At 44.1% G+C, this 26,597-nt stretch overlaps 1 protein-coding gene across 9 annotated transcripts in view; it reads right to left on the bottom strand.

Annotated features, from left to right (window-relative positions):
• lifra (LIF receptor subunit alpha a) overlaps window positions 1-26,597 on the bottom strand; it is a 195,736-nt gene that overhangs the window by 125,723 nt on the left and 43,416 nt on the right. The window contains exon 1 of one of the 9 annotated variants that reach the window (XM_063049610.1): window positions 25,447-25,488. The exons of the other annotated variants lie outside the window; for them this stretch is intronic. The gene's annotated coding sequence lies outside the window, so the exon portion shown is untranslated. Of the gene's footprint in view, window positions 1-25,446; window positions 25,489-26,597 lie in introns of those variants that run through there. 9 annotated transcript variants of the gene reach the window in all.

Genomic DNA, 26,597 nt, shown 5'->3' with positions numbered 1-26,597 from the left:
GCTCTTAATGATAGCGGAGTCAAGGGACATGGGGAGAAGGCAAGAACAGGGTACTGATTGTGGATGATCAGCCATGATCACAGAGAATGGTGGTGCTGGCTCGAAGGGCCGAATGGCCTACTCTTGCACCTATTGTCATAAACCGTTACGCCATGGACTAGATGGGGTGAAGGGCCTGTTTCTGTGCTCTACTTCTTTATGACCCTATGACTGTCTAAATGCAACCACGTCACTGGAATCCAATGACCTGCCACCTGCTAGAGTATTGTAGCATAGAAATGGGCCTTTTGGCCCATCTAGTCTGTGCCAAATTGTTATTCTAGTCCTATTAACCTACACGACGACCATAATCCTCCATACCCTTCCCAGCCATTTACCTATCCAAACTTCTCTAAAATGTTGCAATCCAACCCACATCCACCACTTCCTCTCAGCTGATTTCACACTCTCACCAGCCTCTGAGTTCCTGCTTCCCCTTAAATATTTCACCTTTCACCTTAAACATATGAACTCTAGTTCCTAGTTTCACCCAAGCTCAGTGGAAAATGTCCACTTGCATTTTCCCTATCTATACCTCTCAGTACCTGTAAACTAAAGAGCTTACATCAAAGTTGCTGGTGAACGCAGCAGGCCAGGCAGCATCTATAGGAAGAGGTGCAGTCGACGTTTCAGGCCGAGACCCTTCGTCAGGACTAACTGAAGGAAGAGTGAGTAAGGGATTTGAAAGCTGGAGGGGGAGGGGGAGATGCAAAATGATAGGAGAAGACAGGAGGGGGAGGGATGGAGCCGAGAGCTGGACAGGTGATAGGCAGAAGGGGATACGAGAGGATCATGGGACAGGAGGTCCGGGAAGAAAGACGGGGGGGGGGTGACCCAGAGGATGGGCAAGAGGTATATTCAGAGGGACAGAGGGAGAAAAAGGAGAGTGAGAGAAAGAATGTGTGCATTAAAAAGAGTAAAAGATGGGGTACGAGGGGGAGGTGGGGCCTAGCGGAAGTTAGAGAAGTCAATGTTCATGCCATCAGGTTGGAGGCTACCCAGACGGAATATAAGGTGTTGTTCCTCCAACCTGAGTGTGGCTTCATCTTTACAGTAGAGGAGGCCGTGGATAGACATGTCAGAATGGGAATGGGATGTGGAATTAAAATGTGTGGCCACTGGGAGATCCTGCTTTCTCTGGCGGACAGAGCGTAGATGTTCAGCAAAGCGGTCTCCCAGTCTGCGTCGGGTCTCACCAATATATAAAAGGCCACATCGGGAGCACCGGACGCAGTATATCACCCCAGTCGACTCACAGGTGAAGTGATGCCTCACCTGGAAGGACTGTTTGGGGCCCTGAATGGTGGTAAGGGAGGAAGTGTAAGGGCATGTGTAGCACTTGTTCCGCTTACACGGATAAGTGCCAGGAGGGAGATCAGTGGGGAGGGATGGGGGGGACGAATGGACAAGGGAGTTGTGTAGGGAGCGATCCCTGCGGAATGCAGAGAGAGGCGGGGAGGGAAAGATATGCTTAGTGGTGGGATCCCGTTGGAGGTGGCGGAAGTTACGGAGAATAATATGTTGGACCCGGAGGCTGGTGGGGTGGTAGGTGAGGACCAGGGGAACCCTATTCCTAGTGGGGTGGTGGGAGGATGGAGTGAGAGCAGATGTACGTGAAATGGGGGAGATGCGTTTAAGAGCAGAGTTGATAGTGGAGGAAGGGAAGCCCCTTTCTTTAAAAAATGAAGACATCTCCCTCGTCCTAGAATGAAAAGCCTCATCCTGAGAGCAAATGCGGCGGAGACGGAGGAATTGCGAGAAGGGGATGGCGTTTTTGCAAGAGACAGGGTGAGAAGAGGAATAGTCCAGATAGTTGTGAGAGTCAGTAGGCTTATAGTAGACATCAGTGGATAAGCTGTCTCCAGAGACAGAGACAGAAAGATCTAGAAAGGGGAGGGAGGTGTCAGAAATGGACCAGGTAAACTTGAGGGCAGGGTGAAAGTTGGAGGCAAAGTTAATAAAGTTAACGAGTTCTGCATGCGTGCAGGAAGCAGCGCCAATGCAGTCGTCGATGTAGCGAAGGAAAAGTGGGGGACAGATACCAGAATAGGCACGGAACATAGATTGTTCCACAAACCCAACAAAAAGGCAGGCATAGCTAGGACCCATACGGGTGCCCATAGCTACACCTTTAGTTTGGAGGAAATGGGAGGAGCAAAAGGAGAAATTATTAAGAGTAAGGACTAATTCTGCTAGACGGAGCAGAGTGGTGGTAGAGGGGAACTGATTAGGTCTGGAATCCAAAAAGAAGCGTAGAGCTTTGAGACCTTCCTGATGGGGGATGGAAGTATATAGGGACTGGACATCCAAGGTGAAAATAAAGCGGTGGGGGCCAGGGAACTTAAAATCATCGAAAAGTTTAAGAGCGTGAGAAGTGTCACGAACATAGGTCGGAAGGGATTGAACAAGGGGTGATAAAACAGTGTCGAGGTATGCAGAAACGAGTTCGGTGGGGCAGGAGCAAGCTGAGACAATAGGTCGGCCAGGACAGGCAGGTTTGTGGATCTTGGGTAGGAGGTAGAAACGGGAAGTGCGGGGTGTGGGAACTATAAGGTTGGTAGCAGTGGATGGGAGATCCCCTGAGCGGATAAAGTCGTTGATAGTGTGGGAGACAATGGCCTGGTGCTCCTTAGTGGGGTCACGATCGAGGGGTAAATAAGAGGAGGTATCCGCGAGCTGTCGCTGTGCCTCGGCAAGGTAGAGGTCAGTACGCCAGACTACAACAGCACCCCCCTTATCAGCGGGTTTAATAATAATGTTAGGATTAGTGCGGAGGGAGCGGAGAGCAGAGCGTTCCGAAGGAGTGAGGTTGGAATGGGGACAAGGTGCGGTGAAGTCGAGACGGTTGATGTCCCGTCGGCAGTTGGCAATAAAGAGATCCAGAGCAGGCAGAAGACCAGAGCGGGGTGTCCATGAAGAAGAGGAGGGATGAAGACGGGAGAAGGGGTCATCGGTGGGGGTGGAAGAGTCCTTGCCGAAGAAGTAGGCTCGGAGACGGAGACGGCGGAAGAAAAGTTCCGCATCATGGCGAACACGGAACTCGCTGAGGTGTGGGCGAAGGGGGACAAAGAGCTTACTCACCCATATTCTAAGTCCTGAACCTGACCACAAAAGAAGTTTGTATAGATGGTGATGTACACCCTCAGAGCTTCAGTAGAATCGAGTGCAAAGGTACAAATGGATTGGGAAACAGCAAATTTGACTCCCTTGTTCAAGGGAGGAAGGAAGACAAAAGGTTGGAAATCAGAGACTATGTTGGAGAGAAAGGTTAGATTGATCATAGAGCAGTTAAGAACCCACCACTCTCTGTGAAAAAATCTATACTGTACTTCTCTTTTGAACTTTTCCCGCCCATTTTAAATAAGACCATAAGACAAAGGAGAAGCCGGCCATTCGGCCCATCGAGTCTGTTCTGCCATTATATCAAGAGCTGATCCATTTTCCCATTTAGTCCCACTTCCCCGCATTCTCACCATAACCTTTGATGCCCTGGCTACTCAGATACCTATCAATCTCTGCCTTAAATACACCCAATGACTTGGCCTCCACTGCCGCCCGTGGCAACAAATTCTATAGATTCACCACCCTCTGACTAAAAAAATTTCTTCACATCTCTGTTCTGAATGGGCGCCCTTCAATCCTTAAGTCATGCCCTCTCGTACTAGACTCCCCCATCATGGGAAACAACTTTGCCACATCCACTCTGTCCATGCCTTTCAACATTCAAAATGTTTCTGAGGTCCCCCTGCATTCTTCTAAACTCCAAGTAATACAGTCCAAGAGCGGACAAACGTTCCTCATATGTTAACCCTCTCATTCCCAGAATCATTCTAATGAATCTTCTCTGTACCCTCTCCAGCATCAGCACATCCTTTCTTAAATAAGGAGACCAAAACTGCCCACAGTACTCCAAGTGAGGTCTCACCAGCGCCTTATAGAGCCTCAACATCACATCCCTGCTCCTATACTCTATTCCTCTGGAAATGAATGCCAACATTGCATTCGCCTTCTTCACCACTGACTCAAACTGGAGGTTAACCTTAAGGGTATCCTGTACGAGGACTTCCAAGTCCCGCTACATCTCAGAACTTTGAATTCTTTCCCCATTTAAATAATAGTCTGCCCGTTTATTTCTTCCGCCAAAGTACATAACCATACACTTTCCAACATCGTATTTCATTTGCCGCCACTTTGCCCATTCTCCCAATCTATCAAGTCTCTCTGTTTCCTCAGCACTACCGGCCCCTCCACCTATCTTCGTATCATCAGCAAACTTAGCCACAAAGCCATCTGTTCCATAATCCAAATCGTTGATGTACAATGTAAAAAGAAGAGGCCCCAACACGGACCCCTGTGGAACACCACTGGTAACCAGCAGCCAACCAGAATAGGATCCCTTTATTCCCACTCTCTGTTTCCTGCCAATCAGCCAACGCTCTATCCACATTTGTAACTTTCCCATAATTCCATGGGCTCTTATCTTGTTAAGTAGCCGCATGTGTGGCACCTTGTCAAAGGCCTTCTGAAAATCGAAATATACAACACCCACTACATCTCCCTTGTCTAGCCTACTGGTAATTTCCTCAAAAAATTGTAATAGGTTTGTCAGGCAGGATTTTCCTTTAAGGAATCCATGCTGAGTTCCGCCCATCTTGTCATATGCCTCCAAGTACTCTGTTACCTCATCCTTGACAATTGACTCCAACAACTTCCCAACCACCGATGTCAAGCTAACAGGTCTATAATTTCCTTTTTGCTTCCTTGCCCCCTTCTTAAATAACGGACTGACATTTGCAATCTTCCAGTCCTCCGGAACCAGGCCAGAATTTATTGACTTTTGAAAGATCATTGCTAATGCCTCCGCAATCTCCACAGCTACTTCCTTCAGAACACGAGGGTGCATTCCATCTGGTCCAGGAGATTTATCGACCTTTAGCCTATTCAGCTTCCTGAGTACTTTCTCTGTCATAATTGTGACTGCGCACACTTCTCTTCCCTGTCACCCTTGAGTGTCTGGTATACTGCTGATGTCTTCCTCAGTGAAGACTGATGTAAAATACTCGTTCAGTTCCTCCGCCATCTCCTTATCTCCCATTATGATTTCTCCATCATCAATTTCTATCAGTCCTATATCTACTCTCACCTGTCTTTTACTGTTTATATACTTGAAAATGCTTTTAGTATCCTCTTTGATATTATTTGCTAGCTCCCTTTCATAGTTCATTTCCCTCTTAATGACCTTCTTAGTTTCCTTTTGTAAGCTTTTAAAAACTTCCCAATCCTCTGTCTTCCCACTAATTTTTGCTTCCTTGTATGCCCTCTCCTTTGCTTTAACTTTGGCTTTGACTTCCCTTGTCAGCCACGGTTACATCCTTATTCCATTCGAAAATTTCTTCTTTTTTGGAATAAATCTGTCTTGCACCTTCCTCACTTCTCGCATAAACTCCAGCCACTGCTGCTCTGCCATCCTTCCCACCAGTGTCCCTTTCCAGTCAATTTTGGCTAGTTCCTCTCTCATGCCACTATAATTTCCTTTACTCCACTGAAATACTGACACATCAGATTTCGGCTTCTCTTTTTCAAATTTCACAGTGAACTCAATCATGTTACGATCACTGTCTCCTAAGGGTTCCTTCACCTCGATCTCTCTAATCACCTCCGGTTCATTACACAATACCCAATCCAGTACAGCCAATCCCCTAGTGGGCTCAACAACAAGCTGTTCTAAAAAGCCATCACGCAGACATTCTACTAATTCTCTCTTGAGATCCAGTGCTGACCTGATTTTCCCAATCCACTCGCATGTTAAAATGAATGCCCTCTAGCATTTGAAATGTCAACAGTATAGCTCATTGGCTGTCTACTCTATCTTCCACCTATACCTACTGTATATTTTTCTACCCATAAGTCCCATTGACCGTCTTTTATTGGCGACTCAATTCTGAATTTAAACTGCAATGAAATGCTGAGCCCGCACACCTTCAGCTTGTGGATGAGCACCCATGAGGGACCTTGTGAAATGAAAATCCATGTAGACAACATCCAAATATCTACCATCACCTCCTCAAAAATCTCAATTAAGTTAGTACAACATTATTTGCCCGACACAAAGCCATGTTAACTGTACTTAATTAGGCTATGATTTTCCAAATGATCATAAATCCTATCCCTCAGAATCATCTCCAGTAACTTTCTGATCCATGAATAAATTAAGTAGCTAATAATAACATAATGCAAATGGTTTAGCAACACATACAAGATGCTGGAGGACCTCAGCAGGCCTGACAACTATGGAAAAGATTAAAGAGTCAACGTTTCATCAGGACTGGAAAAACAAAGACGAGAAGTCAGAGCAACAAGATGAGGGGAGGGGAAGAAGCAGCACAAGGTGATGGGTGAAACCAGGAAGGGGAGAGGGGTGAAGTAAAGTGCTGGGAAGTTGATTCCCAGTGAAAGAGATAAAGGGCTGGAGAAGGGAGAATCTGATAGGCCAGAAGGGGAAGGGGCAAGAGCACCAGAGGGAGGTGATGGGCACGTTAAGGGGATAAGGTGAAAGACAGAAATGAGAATGGGGGAATGGTGAAGTGGGAGGGGTGGGCAGTGGGAAAGAAGAATTATCAGAAATTGGAGAAATCAATGTCATGCCATCATGTTGGAGGCTACCCAGTTGGAATACAAGGTGCTGCTTGTCCAACTCAAGCATGGCCTCATCTCGGCAGTGGAGGCAGCTATGGACTGGCCTGTCATCATCACAGCATGCAAATAGTTAAATTCAGTCCCTTAAGTGGTATTTATCATTATATGGCAAATATTTTTATAACTGGAAAAATCATCGTGAATGTTTATAAAAGGACACAGATAAAAACACATGCTCCCTTAATATTCCTACAAAAAAGATGAAAGGAATATAAATGTTTATCATTGAACAATATGCAAAAGTCTCTGCCACAGGAAACAGTTGAGGCCAGTTCATTGGCTATATTTAAGAGGGAGTTAGATATGGCCCTTGTGGCTATGGGGGTCAGGGGGTATGGAGGGAAGGCTGGGGCAGGGTTCTGAGTTGGAGGATCAGCCATGATCATAATAAATGGCGGTGCAGGCTCGAAGGGCCGAATGGCCTACTCCTGTACCTATTTTCTATGTTTCTATGTTACTGAATCACTCTTAATTTCTACAACTGCCTTGAACCAAGCGGCATAGTGACAGACACGAACATGAAAGAAATGGGAGGGGGGTTATAAATCATGTGCAGGCAGAAAAGATTTAGCTTGTCCTCATGGCCAGCACAAATATTGTGGGCCTGCTCCCGTGCTGTACTGTATTATGTTCTAAGTCTTTAATGTAAACGTTCAATAAATTTGTGCACGAATTTTTAATGTCAGCATGCAAAAAGTTAATGCCCAAATTAAAATAAAGATAACGGTATGAGCTGTTAAATCTTCATTTAGAAATGACCAAATTTTGTTTTAAAACCTGTTTTAATCATTGCTATTTAGATTAATCGAGTTTACAAGAACCAACTGCTAATAAATCAGGGAATGCCATTTTCTCACTGTTACCATCAGGTAGGAGATACAGAAGCCTGAAGGCACACACTCAGCGATTCAGGAACAGCTTCTTCCCCTCTGCCATCCGATTCCTCAATGGACATTGACTCCATGAATACGACTTTTTTATTTTAAATACACAGCATTTCTGTTTTTCGCACAATTTTAATCTATTCAATATATGTATATTGTAATTAATTAAATTTATTTATTGTCATTTTTATTTTATTATTTTTTTCTTCTATATTATGTATAGCATTGAACTGCTGCTACTAAGTTAACAATTTAACCTCACATACCGGTAATAATAAACCTGATTATGATTGCATCACACACATGCATCCACTGCATGGTTAACTTTATACATGTGTGAAATATTATAACAAGCTGTCAAAAGACCAAGTATAAATGCTATTACTTATTCCTTTGAGTTGTATCACTTCCCTCACATTTTTCACAATGTTGTGTGGGCAGATGAATGGGAAGGGTTGTTGTTAACAACGGGTGTTTGCAATAAGCCTTGTTTCACCAGTAAATGCGTGGATTACCAAAAATATATTGGCCTGAGGGGGAGGCAGTACGCGCAAGTGAAATTATGCTTATAGAGCAGATTATGTCTGTGAAACTTATGTCTGCTTCACATGTATATACTTGTTTTGTTTTTTTCATTTTCTATGATTATCCAAGATCTCTTGTTTTGTGGAAAGTTTCGTTCTTAGTCAGCTTCATGTTCCCAGAAAGGATGGTTCCCGATTACCTCGACAATCCCGAACTAAAGGGAGGTATTTTCTGTCCTGTTTGCCTAATGTCTTACTTGGCCGAAGAATTGAGCAGGGGGCAGAGATTCAGATTTCTGGATAATTGAGACATCTTCTGGGGCAGGTGGGACCTGTACGAAAGGGGCATAGAAACATAGAAAATAGGTGCAGGAGTAGGCCATTCGGCCCTTCGAGCCTGCACTGCCATTCAGTATGATCATGGCTGATCATCCAACTCAGAACCCTGTACCTGCCTTCTCTCCATACCCCCTGATCCCTTTAGCCACAAGGGCCATATCTAACTCCCTCTTAAATATAGCCAATGAACTGGCCTCAACTGTTTCCTGTGGCAGAGAATTCCACAGATTCACCAGACGGGTTGCACTTGAAGTCAAGGGGGACCAATATTCTTGCGGGCAGATTTACCAGAGCTATTGGAAGTGGTTTAAACTAATGATAAACTAATATGGCGTGGGGAGGGGTGTAGGAACCAGTAAGACAGAGCTGAGGATGACCCAGCAGGTTTACAAGTAGATGATAGATGTAACATGAGTGTAATGAAGGACAAGCTAATGATTGAGTACAAATGCAGACAGAGCAGAGAGTTAAATTGTACCACAGAGGCAAAATTCAAAAGGGCAAAAAATGCAGGACTGAAGGTGCTGTATTTAAATGCATGTAGCATTCAGAATAAGATGGATGGAGTTTTGGCATAATTAAGAGATTGGTCGGTATGATGTTGTGGGCATCACTGAGTTGTGGCTGAAAGAAGGCCATAGTTGGGAACTAAATGACAAAGCTTATACTTTGCATCCAAAGGACAGGTAGGAAGGCACAGACAGTAGTGTGGTTCTATTGATAACAGACAGAATTACATCTTTAGGAAGAGGTGACATAGGGTCAGAGAATGTCGAATCTTTGTGGGTGGAATTAAGAAACTGCAAAAAACCTCCAAATAGTAGCCAAGATGTGGTGTTGAGATTGAAAGGGAACAAGAAAAGGCAGGTAATAAGACCATAGACCATTAGACACTGGAGCAGAATCTGGCCCATCGAGTCTGCTTCACCATTCATTCTTTTTTCTCCTCCTAAACCTCAGTTCCCACCCTTCTCCCTGGAACCTTTGATGCCAAGTCCAATCAAGAACCTATCATCTCTGCCTTAAATACACCCAACAACCTGGCCTCCACAGCTGCATGTGGCAACAAATTCCACAAATTCACCAACTTTTAGCTAAAGAAATTTCTCAGCATTTGTTTTGAAAGGCCACCCCTCTATCCTGAGGCTGTGCCCTCTTGTCTTAGACTCTCCCACCGTGGGAAATATCCTTTCCGTGTCTATCCTGCCTAAGCCTTTCAACATTCAAAAGGTTTCAATGAGACCCCCCCCCCATCCTTCTGAATTCCAGCAAGTACTGACCCAGAGCCATCAAACGTTTCTCATGTGATAACTCTTTCACCCCTGGAATCAGCCTTGTGAACCTCCTCTGGATCCTCTCCAATGCCAGCACATCTTTTCTAAGATGAGGGGCCCAAAACAATTCACAATACTCAAGGTGAGGCCTCACCAGTGCCTGATAAAGCCTCAGCATCACCTCCTTGCTCTTGTATTCCAGACCTCTTGAAATAATAAAGGTAATGACAGAATTTAAATGGGGAACTTCAATATCCAAGGGGATTGGGAAAATCAGGTTGATATCGGATCATAAGAGAGGGAATTGTTGAAGGCCTACAAGCTGGCTTTGTGCCTGAGCCTACTTGGGGAAAGGCAATCTTAGACTGGGTTTTGTGCAATAACCCAGATCTTACTAGTCAGCTTAATGCAAAGGAACCCTGAAGGGGTAGTGATCACAGTATGATTGAATTCATACTGCAATTTGAGAGGAAGAAGCATAGCTCACATGTATCTATATTGCAATAGAATAAAGGGACTTACAGAGGTATGATAGAGGAGCTTGCCCAGGTGGATTGCAGGATACTGATGGGGATGACCACAGAGCAGATGACTGAAGTTTCTGGGAATAACTCAAGGCACAAGATACACATGTCCCACAGAAGTAGTTCTCAAATGACAGGGGTAGGCAACCATGGCTGACAAGGGAAGTCTGCATAAAAGCAAAGGAAAGGACATATAAGGTAGCAAAAACGTGTGGGAAGTTCGATGATTGGAAAGCTTTTAAAATCCAACTAAAGGCAACTAAAAAGCCATTAGAAGGGAAAAGATGAAATATGAGGGCAAACTAGCCAATAATATAAAGCAGGATAGTAAATGTTTTTTCAGTTATATAAACAGTAAAAGGGAGGTGACAGTTGATATTCAACTACTGGAAAATGATGCTGGTGAGGTGGTAATGGGAGACAACGAAATGGCAGATGAACTTAATGGGTACTTTGCACCTGTCTTCACTGTGGAAGATACTAGCAGTGTGCCAAAAGTCCATAAGTGTCAGGGAGCATAAGTGATTGCTATTACAAAGGAAGTAGTGCTAGCCAAACTCGTCTTCAGGCGGATAAAGTCACCTGGACCAGATGGACTACATCCCAGAGTCCTGAGAGAGGTTGCTGAAGATATAATGGGTGCATTGGTCATGATCTTTCAAGAATCACTTGATTCTGGCATGGTCCCAGAGGACTGGAAGATTCCAAATATCACTCCACTCTTTAAAAAGGTGGGGGGGGAGATGAGGCAAAAAAAAGGAAATTATAGGCCAGTGAGCCTAACCTCAGTGGTTAGGAAAGTGTTGGGAGTTTATTATTAAGGATGAGGTTTCGGGGTATTTGGAACTAATGATAAAGTAAGTCAAAGTCAGCATGGTTTCTGTAAACAGAAATCTTGCCTGACAAATCTATTAGAGTTCATCAAGGAAGTAACAAGCAGAATGAACAAGGGAGAGGCAATGGATGTCATTTACTTGGATTTTCAGAAGACATTTGATAAGGGGCACACACGAGGCTGCTGAGCAAGATAAAATCCTGTGGCGTTACAGGAAAGATACAGGCATGGATAGAGGAATGGCTGACAGGTGGGAGGCTGTGTGGGAATAAAGGTGGCCTTTTCTAGTTGGCTGCCAGTGACTAGTGGTGTTCCTCAGGGGTCATTATAGGGACTGCTACTCACATTGTTTGTCAATGATTTGGATAATGGAATTAATGGGTTTGTGGCAAAGTATGCGGATGATACAAAGATAAGTGGAGGGATAGGTAATGCTGAGGAAGCAATGCAATTGCAGAAGGATTTAGATAGATTGGAAGAACAGGCAAAAAAGAGGGCGATGGTATACAGTGTTGGGAAATGTATGCTAATGCATTTTGGCAAAAGGAACATAGTGCTGATCATTATCTAAAGTCGCGCCGCCTTTCTCTAGGAGGGGAGGTGAAGATGGCAACGCAGCGCACGCAGCCGCTCCAAAATGATATCGTATTTGTAAGTAGGATGCTGTGCACAATCCTGATTTGATGGAGACAGATGTCAGAAGCACGGAGGAACATCTGGAGAAACTTCTGAAATGCCCACTTCGCTGCCGCTGCTACTATGCGATCGAGAATCTCCGGAGGGGAAGGCCCCAAATCCTCGGCTTTACCTATTGCCTGTTGCCAGGGCCGGGGTCGAAGCACTTGGCAGAGATGGTGCTCGGTGTCGAAGGGTTGGTTGGAGGCTCAAAGTTTTCGAACGGACTCGAGAGTTGGCTGTGGTCAGGTGCTGCATCGGCAAGTTTGCAGCGCATTGGATACTGTTAGGGGAGATGATTTAACTGGGACAAGCTGCAGCAGTCAGATCTCTGGCACTGAGTCCGGTTCTGCAGTGCAGAAGGGAGGGGGGAAAAGAGGAGAGCGGTAGTGATAGGGGACTCAATAGTTAGAGGTACAGATAGGAGGTTCTGTGGTCGTGACAGAGAATCCAGGATGGTTTGTTGCCTCCCAGGTGCCAGGGTCAAGGATGTCTCTGATCACTTGCATGACATTCTGAAGTGGAAGGGTGATCAGCCAGATGTCATGGTGCACATCGGTACCAATGACATAGCAAGGAAGAGTGAGGTGGTCCTGGAGAGTGAGTATAGAGAGCTTGGTAGGAAGTTGAAAAGCAGGACCTCGAAGGTGGTAATCTCAGGATTGCCACCTGTGCTACGTGCCAGTGAGGGTAAGAATAGGATGCTCTGGAGGATAAACAAGTGGCTGAGGAACTGGTGAAGGGGCAGGGTTTCAGATTTCAGGATCATTCGGACCTCTTCTGGAGCAGGTGGGACCTGTACAAGAGAGACGGGTTACACTTGAACTACAAGGGGACCAATATCCTTTCAGGGAGGTTTGTTAGTGCTATTGGGGAGGCTTTAAACTAGATTTGCAGGGGGATGGGAACCAGAGTGCCAGAGCTGACAGTGGGGCTGGGGTGAAAATAAATGATGTTAAAAGTTCAAGCAAAGCTGCAAATAGAAAGGTTGTGAGTGGTGGTAAAAATCTTGAGGTGTATATATTTCAATGTTAGGGGTATTGTGGGGAAGGCGGATGAGTTGAGGGCGTGGATTGACATGTGGAATTATGACGTTATAGCAATTAGTGAAACTTGACTACAGGAGGGGCAGGACTGGCAGCTTAATATTCCAGGGTTCCCATGTTTCAGATGTGATAGAGGCAGAGGAATGAAAGGTGGGGGGGGGGGTGGGCTAGCATTGCTTGTCAGGGAAAACGTTACAGCAGTGCTCAGGCAGGACAGATTAGAGGGCTTGTCTACTGAATCCTTATGGGTGGAGCTGAGAAACAGGAAAGGTATGGCCACATCAGTGGGGTTGTATTACAGACCACCCAATAGTCAGCGAGAATTGGAGGAGCAAATCTGCAGAGAGATGGCAGGCAACTGCAGGAAACGTAAAGTTGTGGTGGTAGGGGATTTTAATTTTCCACATATTGATTGGGGCTCCCATATTGTTAGGGGTCTAGATGGGTTTGAGTTTGTAAAATGTGTTCAGGGAAGTTTTCTAAATCAACATATAAAGGTACCAACTAGAGTGGATATTAGATCTATTAGGAAACTAGTTAGGACAAGTGACGGAAGTGTGTGTAGGGGAGCACGTTGGTTCCAGTAATCATAACACCATTAGTTTCAACTTGATCATGGATAAAGATAGATCTGGTCCAAGGGTTGAGGTTCTGAACTGGAAGGCGGCCAAATTTGAAGAAATGAGAACGGATCTGAAAAGCGTGGATTGGGACAGGTTGTTCTCTGGCAAGGATGTGATCGGTAAGAGGGAAGCCTTCAAAGGAGAAATTTTGAGAGTGCAGAATTTGTATGTTCCTGTCAGGATTAAAGGCAAAGTGAATAGGAATAAGGAACCTTGGCTCTCAAGGGATATTGCAACTCTGATAAAGAAGAAGAGAGAGTTGTATGACACGTATAGGAAACAGGGAGTAAATAAGGTACTTGAGGAGTATAAAAAGCGCAAGAAAATATTTAAGGTAATCAGGAGGGCTAAAAGACATGAGATTGCCTTGGCAGTCAAAGTGAAGGATAATCCAAAGAGCTTTTACAGGTATATTAAGAGTAAATGGATTCTAAGGGATAAAATTGATCCTCTTGAAGATCAGAGTGGTCGGCTATGTGCAGAACCAAAAGAAATGGGGGAGATCTTAAATGGCTTTTTTGCGTTTGTATTTACTAAGGCAACTGGCATGAAGTCTATGGAATTAAGGGAAACAAGTAGTGAGATCATGGAAACTGTACAGATTGCAAAGGAGGAGGTGCTTGCTATATTGAAGCAAATTAAAGTGGATAAATCCCCAGGACCTGACAGGGTATTCCCTCGGACCTTGAAGAAGACTAGTGTTGAAATTGCAGGTGCCCTGGCAGAAATATTTAAAATGCCAGTGTCTACGGGTGAGGTGCCAGAGGATTGGAGAATGGCTCATGTTGTTCCGTTGTTTAAAAAAGGATCGAAAAGTAATCCGGGAAATTATAGGCCAGTAAGTTTGATGTCGGTAGTGGGTAAGTTATTGGAGGGAGTACTAAGAGACAGAATCTACAAGCATTTGGATAGACAGGGACTTATTAGGGAGAGTCAACATGGCTTTGTGCGTGGTAGGTCATGTTTGACCAATCTATTGGAGTTTTTCAAGGAAGTTACCAGGAAAGTGGATGAAGGGAAGGCAGTGGATGTTGTGACTTCAGTAAGGCCTTTGATAAGGTCCCACATGGGAGGTTAGTTCAGAAAATTCAGTCGCTAGGTATACATGGAGAGGTGGTAAATTGGATTAGACATTGGCTCAATGGAAGAAGCCAAAGAGTGGTAGTAGAGGATTGCTTCTCAGAGTGGAGGCCTGTGACTAGTGGTGTGCCACAGGGATCAGTGCTGGGTCCATTGTTATTTGTTATCTGTATCAATGATCTGGATGATAATGTGGTAAATTGGATCAGCAAATTTGCCGATGATACAAAGATTGGAAGCGTAGTGGACAGTGAGGAAGGTTTTCAAAGCTTGCAGAGGGATTTGGACCAGCTGGAAAAATGGGCTGAAAATGGCAGATGGAATTTAATACAGACAAGTGTGAGGTATTGCACTTTGGAAGGACAAACCAAGGTAGAACATACAGGGTTAATGGTAAGGCACTGAGGAGTGCACTAGAACAGAGGGATCTGGGAATACAGATATAAAATTCCCTAAAAGTGGTGTCACAGGTAGATAGGGTCGTAAAGAGAGCTTTTGGTACATTGGCCTTTATTAATCAAAGTATTGAGTATAAGAGCTGGAATGTTCTGATGAGGTTGTATAAGGCATTGGTGAGGCCGAATCTCGAGTATTGTGTTCAGTTTTGGTCACCAAATTACAGGAAGGATATTAATAAGGTTGAAAGAGTGCAGAGAAGGTTTACAAGGATGTTGCCAGGACTTGAGAAACTCAGTTACAGAGAAAGGTTGAATAGGTTAGGACTTTATTCCCTGGAGCGTAGAAGAATGAGGGGAGATTTGATAGAGGTATATAAAATTATGATGGGTATAGATAGAGTGAATGCAAGCAGGCTTTTTCCACTGAGGCAAGGGGAAAAAAAAAAAGAGGACATGGGTTAAGGGTGAGGGGGGAAAAGTTTAAAGGGAACATTGGGGGGGGCTTCTGCACACAGAGTCTGCTAGGGGTGTGGAATGAGCTGCCAGACAAGGTGGTAAATGCGGGTTCTTTTTTAACATTTGAGAATAAATTGCACAGATACATGGATGGGAGGTGTATGGAGGGATATGGTCCATGTGCAGGTCAGTGGGACTAGGCAGAAATGGTTCGGCACAGCCAAGAAGCGCCAAAAGGCCTGTTTCTGTGCTGTAGTTTTTCTATGGTTTCTATGGAAGCTCATGGCAGGGACAGTTTTTCTTCATTCTACTGTCTGCGTGAGATGCTGGGACTTTGAGAGACTTTGAGACTTTTTTTTTACCGTGCCCATGGTCTGTTCTTCTATCAAAATTACAGTATTGCTTTGCACTGTTGTAACTATGTGTTATAATTTTGTGGTTTGTCAGTTTTTTTTAGTCTTGGTCTGTCCTGTGTTTCTGTGATATCATTCTGGAGGAACATTGTATCATTTCTTAATGCATGCATTACTAAATGACAATAAAAGAGGACTGCGTGTCCTCAATCTAAAGTGACAAGGTTCAAACATCAGAGATGCAGAGGGACTGAGAAGCCCTTGTGCAAGAATCCCAGAAGGTTAATTTACACATGCAGTCTGTGATAATGAACATAGAAATCCACAGCACATTACAGGCCCTTGGGCCCACAACATTGTGCCAACCACATAATCTACTCCAGAAACTGCCTAGAATTACCTTACCACATAACCCTCTATTTTTCTTAGCTTTGTGTACCTATCTAAGAGTCTCTCAAAAGATCTATTGTATCTGCCTCCGTCACTGGCAGTATATTCCACACACCCAATGCATTGTGTGAATAACTTACCCGACATCCCCTTGGTACCAATTTCCAAGCACCTTAAAACTACGCCCCCTCATGTTAGCCATTTCAGCCCTGGATAAAAGCCTCTGGCTATCCACACAATCAATTCCCCTCATCATCTTATACACCTCTATCAGGTCACCTCTCATCCTCCATCGCTCCAAGGAGAAAAGGCCAAGTTCACTCAACCTATTCTCATAAGGCACGTCATCCAATCCAGACAACATCCTGGTAAATCTCCTCTGCACTCTCTCTATAATATCCACATCCTTGAGGTGACCAGAACTGAACACAGTACACCAAGTAGGGTATGACCAAGGTCTGATATAGCTGTAACATTACCTCACGGCTCTTGAACTCAATCCCACAGTTGATGAATGCCAACACACCATACGCCTTCTGAACAATATTGTCAACCTGCACAGCAGCTTTGAGTGACCCATGAACACAGACCCCAAGATCTCTCAGATCCTCCACACTGCCAAGAGCCTTACCATTAATATTATATTCTGTCTTCAAATTTGACCTACCAAAATGAACCACTTCACACTTATCTGGGTTGAAGTCCATCTGCCACTTCAGGCCAGTTCCGCATCCTAGTGATGTCAAGTCAAGTCAAATTTATTTATATAGCACTTTTAAAAACAACCCACGTTGACCAAAGTGCTGTACAGATCAGAGCAGATAACTAAAATCACAAATACAAGAAACACAGACATAACCAACAAGGCAAACAGCTTATAGGCACAAAAGAAACAACACAAGGGCCTAGGCACAAGCCAAAAATCAGCCACATCAGTGATGTCTCGCTGTAATCTCTGACAACCCTCCCGACCATCCACAACAGCCCCAACGTTTGTGTCATCAGCAAACTTACTAAACCACCCTTCTACTTCATCCAGGTCATTTATAAAAAAATTGCAAAGAGGAAGGGTCCTGGAGCAGATCCCTACATGAACACCACTGGTCACCGACCTCAATGCAGAATATGGACCATCTACAACCACCCTTTGCCTTCTGTGGGCAAGCCAATTCTGGATCCACAAATCAAGGTCTCCATGGATCCCATGCCTCTTTACTTTCTGAATGAGCCTTGCATGGGGAACCTTATCAAATAACCAACTGAAATCCATATACACTACATCCACTGCTCTACACCTTCATCAATGCATTTTGTTACATCCTCAAAGAATTCAATCAGGCTCATAAGGCATGACCTGCCCTTGACAAAGCCATGCTGATGATCCCTAATCAGATTCTCTCTCCCCAAATGCTCATAATCCTGCCTCTCAGGATCTTTCCTTCTCCAACAACTTGACCCTCACAGGAGTAAGACTCACTGGTCTATAATTTCCTGGGTTATGTCTACTCCCTTTCTTGAACAAGGAAACAACATTTGCAACCCTCCAATCCTCCGATACTTCTTCCATCCCTATTGATGATCATGGCCAGAAGCTCAGCAATCTCCTCCCTTGCTTCCCACAGTAGCCTGGGGTACATCTCATCCAGTCCCAGTGACTTAGCTAACAATGCTTTTCAAAAGCTCCAGTACATCCTCTTTCTTAATGTCTATATGCTCAAACGTTTCAGTCCACTGTAAGTCATGCCCACAATTGCCAAGGTCCTTTTCCCTGGTGAATACTGAAGCAAAGTTTTCATTAAGTACCTCCGCAACCTCTTCCGACTCCATGCACACGATTCCACTACCGCACCTGATTGGTCCTAATCTCACACGGCTCGTCCTTTTGCTCTTCACATACTTGTAGAATGCCTTAACCTAGCTCACCAAGGCTTTCTCATGGTCCCTTCCAGCTCTCCTAATTCCATTCTTCAACTCCTTCCTGGCAACCTTGTAATTTTCTAGAACTCTATCAGTACCTAGTTACTTGAACCTTTCGTAAGCTTTTCTTTTCTTAACTAGATTTTTCACACCCTTTGCACATCATGGTTCTTTTACCCTGCTATCCTTTCCCTGCCTCAATGGAACATAGCTGTGCAGAGCACCAGGTAAATGTTCCCTGAACATTAGCTACATTTCTACCATGCTTTTTCCCAAGCTCCTGCTTAATAGCATCATATTTCCCCCTACCCCAATTAACTGTTTTCCAAAACTGTTTGTTCCTATCCCCCTCCAGCACTATGGTAAAGGAGATAAGAGTTGTGATCACTACCTCCAAAATGCTCTCCCATGGAGAGATCTGACACCTGACCAGGTGAAGCCAAGTGCAAAGTTGGCATTTATTTCAAGGGGAATAGAATATAAAAGCAAGGAGATGATGCTGTGCCTTTATAAGACACTAGTCAGGCTGCACTTGTATCAATAGTTTTGGGCACTGTATCTCAGAAAGGATGTGCTGTCAATGGAGAGAGTCCAGATTAGGTTCAAGAGAATGATTCCGGGAATGAAGAGGTTAACATACGAGGGGTGTTTGGCAGCTTTGGGCTTGTACTCACTGGAATTTAGAACAATGCGTGGGGACCTCATTGAAATCTTCTGAATGTTAAAAGGATTAGATAGGTTGGATGTGGAGAGGATGTTTCCTATGGTGAGGATGTCCAGAACTAGAGAGCAGAGCCTCAAAATTGAGGGGTGACCTTTCAGAACAGAAGGAGGAATTTTTTTTTAGCCAGAGAGTAGTGAATTTGTGGAATGCTCTGCCACAGACTCCAGTGGAGGCCAAGTCCGTAGGCATATTTAAGGCGGAAATTGATCATTCCCTGATCAGTCAGGGCATCAAAGGATATGATGAGAAGACAGGTGTATGGTGTTGAGTGGGATTTGGAATCAGCCATGATGAAATGGCGGAGCAGACTTGATGGGCTGAATGGCATAGTTCTGCTATGTGTTATTGTCACCCATTGCTTTACCTTCATCAATTACCTTTGTCACCTCCTCAAAAAAAAACTATCAAGTTTGTAAGCCGTGACCTGTCCCGCACAAACCCATGTTGCCTGTTCCCTAATTAGGCCATGCTTTTCCAAATACTCATAAATTCTATCACTAAGAATTCTCTCCAATACATCACCCTACCACTGGCACGTGACTTTCCAGTCTGTAATTTAAGGTTTATTCTCACTTACCTTCTTTAACAATGGAACAAAATTATTTGCCGGTCCTCTGGGACCTTGCCTGTGGCTTGAGAAGAGACAAAGATTTTGGTCAAGGCCAAATAATCTTACCTCTTGCCTCTCTCAATAACCTGGGGTGTACCCCATCAAGAGGACCAACACCACCACCATCTTTACCTGAAAAGCCATAGCATATTCGCATATTCCAGACTGAACTCAATATCCTACATGCCCTATTCCTTGGTGAATACTGACACAAAGTATTCACTTAGAATCTCACCCACATCTTGTGCTCCAAACATGCTCTCTCTTTTAATCTTGAGTGGAATGTTCCTACCCTCTGCCGAATTATCCTCTTGTTCCTTGCCTGCTCCTCAAAACTCTCAATTAGGTTTGTAACCAGCCACATATAATCCTTCGTAAGCCAATTCTTTTTTCTTGCAAATGTCAGTAAACTACATGCCTAAGAGTTGTCACCAATAGCTTCCCTCCACTGGTGTGTGCCCCGATTATTCCCATTTCTCTCCAACAAAGAATCAACATTGTCTACTCTCCAGTCCTCCTGCATCTCACCGGGGTGAAAGAAGATACAAAGATCTTCATCAGGGCCCCAGCAATCTCTTGCCCCTCTCAATAACATCCAATAGATCCCATCAGGCCCCGGGAATTTATTCACCTTAATGTTCTTTAACAGACCCATTGCCACTTCTTTCTCGATCTCATCATGCCCTAAAGTATTAGGATACACAACACTGATCTCATTTTCTTCTGATGCACTCCTTGGTGAATATCGATGCAAAGCACTCGGTTGGGATCTCACCCACATCCTCTGGCTCCAGGCATAAATTATTTATGTGACGCACGAGTGATCCTACATCGAAAAACAACACACTGCAGCTTCGAACCCAAAAGTTATTAAAAATAATTCTTCTATTTTAAAAGTGAAGATAAAACTCACAAATGACAATATCCTGTCACTGGCAATTAGTCATGCTATTATTCATGGAAGAACATCATATCTTGCACTACACTTGACATAGATACTAAAACAGACTCAATCTCTTTCCTGCATACCAAATATTATCTATACATCGGATATAATGTCTTGACAGTAATTATACATCCACTGTTTTGTAAACATTTTCAAAAATTATTACTATTGAAAGATTGAGTTCTAGAATGTCATTCTGATTCTCCCCTCTTTCGTCACTACTCAGTATACTTTCCTTAAAAAAAAACAACCTGGAGTTTGGACCAAAAAGAAAACTATTCAAACAATGACCACCACTTATGTTTTTGTAATGTAATAAAACATGGCATCTACTTAAAGATCATAAAGACTCCATCCAAATGTTATTTATCAGGTTATATCTCATTGCAGAACTGAACATATGAAACCATCCATGATCCAACTTTGCAGTTTAACAAATAATTATAAGCTTGCATTTTATGCAAGTTTGATATACCTCTAGCATAATTCTGGAAATCTCTGGAAGCTTCTTTGTTCTGAATTAAATGAATAAGTGCTTTCTCGTTGGTTAACTTGTTACTGCAGTATTTGAATGAGTACTTTCTAATTGGCTGGCTCTTATCTACTTCGTTCCTCGGCTCATTGTGCTTGCTGTTGCTTCATAATTCCATTCGTATTTAATCATACAGATGAACCGTGCCTGTAAATGCAGGAGATCTATAGGACTGGTGAAGTCAGGTCCACTTAAGCTTTTGGTCAATCATGACCACAAATGATGATAGTATCTTGGTGATGACAGAAGCATTAAATCTTGTTGTTGAAATTTTACAAACTTATTAGTTTAAGAGCAAGTTCCTCTTAATAAATAGCGCTTCTTCAAAAACTCTTACCAAAATTATTCATCTATTCCACTGCTGGTTGTACAATTACTTATGTTCATTTACGTAACAAAACTGCTGCTTTTATGATCATGAAGTACTGTAAAACCCTATACGTAATCATGTTCAAGATTGTTTAATGTCATTTCCAGTTCACAAGTGTAAAGAACAAAATAATTGTTACTCTGGGTCCGATGCAGCAAAAGAAATAATAAGATAAACTACACAATAATAAAAAAAACACAAATATAAATAGATAAGATAGCCCACATATACAAATTGATTGTCTGTTCATAAAGTAATACCAAATACAGGAATATCTATACATAAGGTGACTGACAGGAAATGATAAAGTAGTGGTGGTTGGAGGTGTGGGGGGGGGGTTAGTGGGTGGAAATGTTGATCAGCCTTACTGCTTGGGGAAAGTAACTGTTGTCAATATATCCTTGATAGCAAGTAGGCTGGTGTCAGTAATGCGTTGGGCAGTTTTGACTACCTGTTGTGAAGCCTTCCTTTCCGCTGCAGTGCAGCTTCCATACCAAGCAGTGATGCAGCTTGATAGGTTGCTCTTTAGAACATGGAAATCTACAGCACATTACAGGCCCTTTGGCCCACAATGTTGTGCCGACCATGTAACCGACTCTAGAAACTGCCTAGAATTTCTCTTGTGCATAGACCTCAATTTTTCTAAGTTCCATGTACCTATCCAAGAGGCTCTTAAAAGACCCTACAGTAGCCGCTTCCACCACTGCCACCAGCAGTGCATTCCACGCACCCACCACTCTGTGAAAAACTTAACCCTGACATCCTCTCAGTACCCATTTCCAAGCACCTTAAAACTACGCCCCCTCGTGTTAGCCATTCCAACCCTGGGAAAAAGCTCTAGCTATCCACACAATCAATGCCCCTCATCACCTTATACAACTGTATCAGGTCACCTCTCATCCTCTGTCGCTCCAAGGAGAAAAGGCCAAGTTCACTTAATTTATTCTCATAAGGTATGCCCTCCAATCCAGGCAACATCCTTGTAAAAGCTCATAAATCCTGCCTCTCAGGATCTTCTCCAAAAACTTGCCCACCACTGTAGTCAGACACACTGGTCTATAATTTCCTGGGTTATCTCTTCTCCCTTTCTTGAACAAGGGAACATTTGCAACCCTGCAATCCTCAGGTACTTCTACCATCCCTATTGATGACATGAAGATCATCGCCAGAGGCTCAGGAATCTCCTCCCTCGCTTCCCAGCAGCCTGGAGTACATCTCAACCGGTCCCTATAACTTATCTAACTTAACGCTTTTCAAAAGCTCCAGCACATCCTCTTTCTTAATGTCTATAAGCTGAAGCATTTCAGTCCACTGTAAGTCATCCCCACAATTGCCAAGGTCTTTTTCCCTGGTGAATACTGAACCAAAGTAGTAAGTACCTCCACTACCTCCTCTGACTCCATGCACACATTTCCACTAATGCACCTGATTGGTCCTATTCTCACATGATTCATCCTCTTGCTCTTCACAGATTTGTAGAATGCCTTGGGGTTTTCCTTAATCCTGTCCGCCAAGGCCTTCTCATGGCCCATTCTGGCTCTCCTAATTCCATTTTTAAGCTCCTTCCTAGCAACCTTGTAATTTTCTCGAGCTCTAACAGTACCTAGTTTCTTGAACCTTTCGCAAGCTTTTCTTTTCTTAACTAGATTTCCTACATCCTTTGTTCACCATGGTTCTTTAACCCGACTAACCTTTCCCTGCCTCAGTGGAACATACCCATGCAGAACTCCATGCAAATGTTCCCTGAACATTTACCACATTTCTGCTGTGCATTTCCCTGAGAACATCTGCTCCCAAGTTCCTGCCTGATAGCATCACATTTCCCTCTGCACCAATTAAATATTTTCCCAAATTGTCTGCTCCTATCCCTCTCCAGCATTATGGTGAAGGAGATAGAGTTGTGGTCACCTCCAAAATGCTCTCCCACCGAGAAATCTGACACCTGACCAGGTTCATTTCCCACTACCAGATCAAGTACAGCCTCTCCTCTAGTTGGCTTATCTACCTTCCTGAACACACTTAACAAACTTCATCCCATCTAAACCCCCTGCGCTAAGGAGATGCCAATCAATATTAGGAAAGTTAAGATCTCCCATCACAACCACTTTATTATTATTATTGCACCATTCCAGAATCTGCCTCCCCATCTGCTCCTGAATATGGGGGGGGGGGTTCTATAAGTAACACTCAGTGGAGTTATTGCCCCTTTCTGTTTCATAGAACATAGAATAGTACATTACAGGCCCGTCAGCCCACAATGTTGTGCTGACCCTCAAACCCTGCCTCCCATATAAGCCCCCACCTTAGATTCCTCCATATACCTGTCTAGTAGTCTCTTAAACTTCACTAGTGTTTCTGATCTTCATCCACACTAACTCAGTAGACCATCCCTCCATGACTTCCTCCTTTTCTGCAACCATGACAATATCCCTAATTAGCCACCCATCTCTTTTGCCTCCCTCTGTTCTTTTTGAAACATCTGAAGTCTGGCATACTCAGCAGCCATTCCTGCCTGAGACATCCAAGTGTCTGTAATGGCCACAATGTCGAAGTATCGATCCATGCTCGAAGTTTATCCGCCTTGTTTATGATACTTGCATTAAAATAGACACATCTCAAACCATCAGGATGAGTGCATCTTTGCTCTAACATCTGCCCATCCTTCCTCACAAACTCCCTATAAGCTGTCTCGACATGCTCCAACCTCCCCATCCTCTGCCTCTTTCCTTCAGTTCCCAACCCCCTGCAAATCTAGTTTAAACCTCCCTGCCAGGATATTAGTCCCCCTCAGATTCAAGTGCAACCCGTCCTTTTTGTACAGGTCAAACCTGCCCCAGAAGTGGTCTCAATGATCCAAAAATCTGAATCACTTCCCCCCCCCCACTCCAATCCTTCAGCCATTAATTTATCCTCCACCTCATTCTATTCCTATACTGACTGTCGCGTGGCACAGGCAACAAACTCGAGATTACTACCTTTGAGATCCTGCTTCTCAGGTTCCTTCCTAACTCCCCGTATTCTGCTTTCAGGACCTCCACCCCTTTTCTACCGATATCGTTGGTACCAATATGTACCACAACCTCTGGCTGCTCAACCTGCCAGTTCAGGGTCTTGAGGACATGTCCAGAAACATCAGGAACCCTGGCATCTGGGAGGCAAACTAACATCCGTGTTTCTTTTTTGCACCTACAGAATCGCCTATCTGTCCCCCATTACTGCTGTTATCGTCTTCCGTTCCCTGCCCTTCTGAGCCACAGGGCCAAACTCAGTGCCAGAGGCACAGCTACTGTTGCTTCCCCCAGGTAGGTTGTTTACGCCCCCAATAGCACTCAAAATAGAGTACTTATTGTTAAGGGAGACAGCCACCAGGGTGCTATCCATACCTGACACCCTCTCTTCCCTCTCCTGATGATCACCCACTTATCTATCCCTAATTTGGTCTCCAAAGAGCTACAACTCGATGCACCTAGCTCAGATGTGACCACCAGAGAGGTTGGAAGTCTCTCGGACATCCCACATCTGACACCCAGAACTGAAAAGTTGCCTTGCAGTCATACCCACTATTCTTGTTAAAGGGGGTTAAAAAGTAACCTGCCGCACCTAGACCCATCCTTGCCAAAGCCACGATGAGCCAAAGCCCTACTACTCTGACTTACAGTACTCCGATGACCGCTCCGCTAGACAGCGTCTCTCTTTTATTTCGGAGCTTTCTCAGCATCCTTGCACGATGACAAGCTACTGCATCTGCGCACTTCTCCCCGACCTGTGCGAGGTGCACTCTCTCTTTACTATGCATCGGTAGAATGGTGTGAGCATAGATGCGCATATCCAGTTCTCTTCAGTCTCCTCAGAAAGTAGTGGCATTGGTGAGCTTCCCTGATTGTGCAGAATGTGTTGTGGGGACAGAGGTTGTGCGAGATGTGTACTCCCAGGAGTTTGATGTCATACCACATTCAAGAATATTTGCATTGTCATACTCTGATTTATCAAATGAATAGGAGGCAGCCACTTAGCTCTAAGCCTACCCCACCAATGAATTAAATAATAGCCCCATATATAATTAGCATACTAGGTATCTAACCCTTCATAGTCCTGTCTTGAGAAAATGTACTAATGGGAGTTCTTCATTTACTTCAATCCATTCTTCTAAAAGTTCCATAATTTAATGATTTTACATCAGTATTCTGTAACCCAGCGAAGTTGAACCTTACCTGCCCTTCTTGTCCAAAAGGTGGTAAACTGGTGTAATGCACGTACCAAGGTACACTGATAAGCTTTCGAAATGAAGTGTACGACTTCTATCTCCAAGGGCTTAAATGGCACCTGGAATTCCAAACAAAACATTCTGTCCCCACCTGCCTATGCATTTTGGCTACAGTCTCTACATTCTCTAAAACAATGCATTAATTCACCAGTTCATTGCAACACTATATTCAGCACTGTTTTTGTTTTACCTTTTGTACTACCTCGTTGCATTTTTGTAATGAATGATCTGCCTGTCTGGATGGTGTGTAAATAAAGTTCTACCCTGTATCTCGGTACATCTGCAATAATAAGCAAACTACTAGTTACCATCCCTAAGGGCATATGATCTTTCATCAGAATCTGGTCTAAATCCTGAAACTCACACCCCAACCATATTAACTAACAGATCAAGGAAGTAAATTGGGGTCCTAGAGATCTACAATTTACCTTCAACTCAGTTCAAAAGGCAAACACCCAAGGACTTAGAATTTACACTGGCCTTACTATCAATGCAGTACACCTTGCTCACAATGTGCACATTCTCTTTAACTTCTCATTTTTAATTCGAGTTTAAATGTCATACAACCACTCACGAATGAATACAGCCAAACAAAACAGCGTTACTACTGAGCCAAGGTTCAAAACAGTTACCAACAGTCACACATAGCACAAAGCACATAAGATAGAAAGAGACAGCCATGCAAACAATAAAAGAGTCCAAACTTGAGCCAACCAACACTGCTGAAATCTTCAACCACAATGGTGCTTGAATTCTGCTGAGCAAACATAGGGAGGAGGCAGCACCAACTCCAGCCTGGACGCCACACCACACTGTCCCCAGTGGAGTGCACGGACTCTAACACCTCTCTCCTGGCAGCTGTAACAGGCGATATCATAGCCTGAGGCCTCAGCCAACTGAATGCTGCAGAAATCTGCAGTCAACAACTACAACAGAGCTTGCCTTCTGCCGAGCGAACACCAGGGGAGCAGCACCGACTCCAACCTGGATGCCACCCCACCCCACTCTTGGCAGTGTGGAGGATCAGAGGGATCTTGGGGTCCGAGTCCATAGGACACACAAAGTTGCTGAGCAGGTTGGCTCTGTGGTTAAGAAGGC

This window comes from Mobula hypostoma, chromosome 5, assembly GCF_963921235.1.
Source record: "Mobula hypostoma chromosome 5, sMobHyp1.1, whole genome shotgun sequence".
In the NCBI taxonomy this organism is placed as follows: domain Eukaryota; kingdom Metazoa; phylum Chordata; class Chondrichthyes; order Myliobatiformes; family Myliobatidae; genus Mobula; species Mobula hypostoma.
Note: the sequence above shows the minus strand (reverse complement) of the source record. Positions and strands in the feature narration are given on the sequence as shown.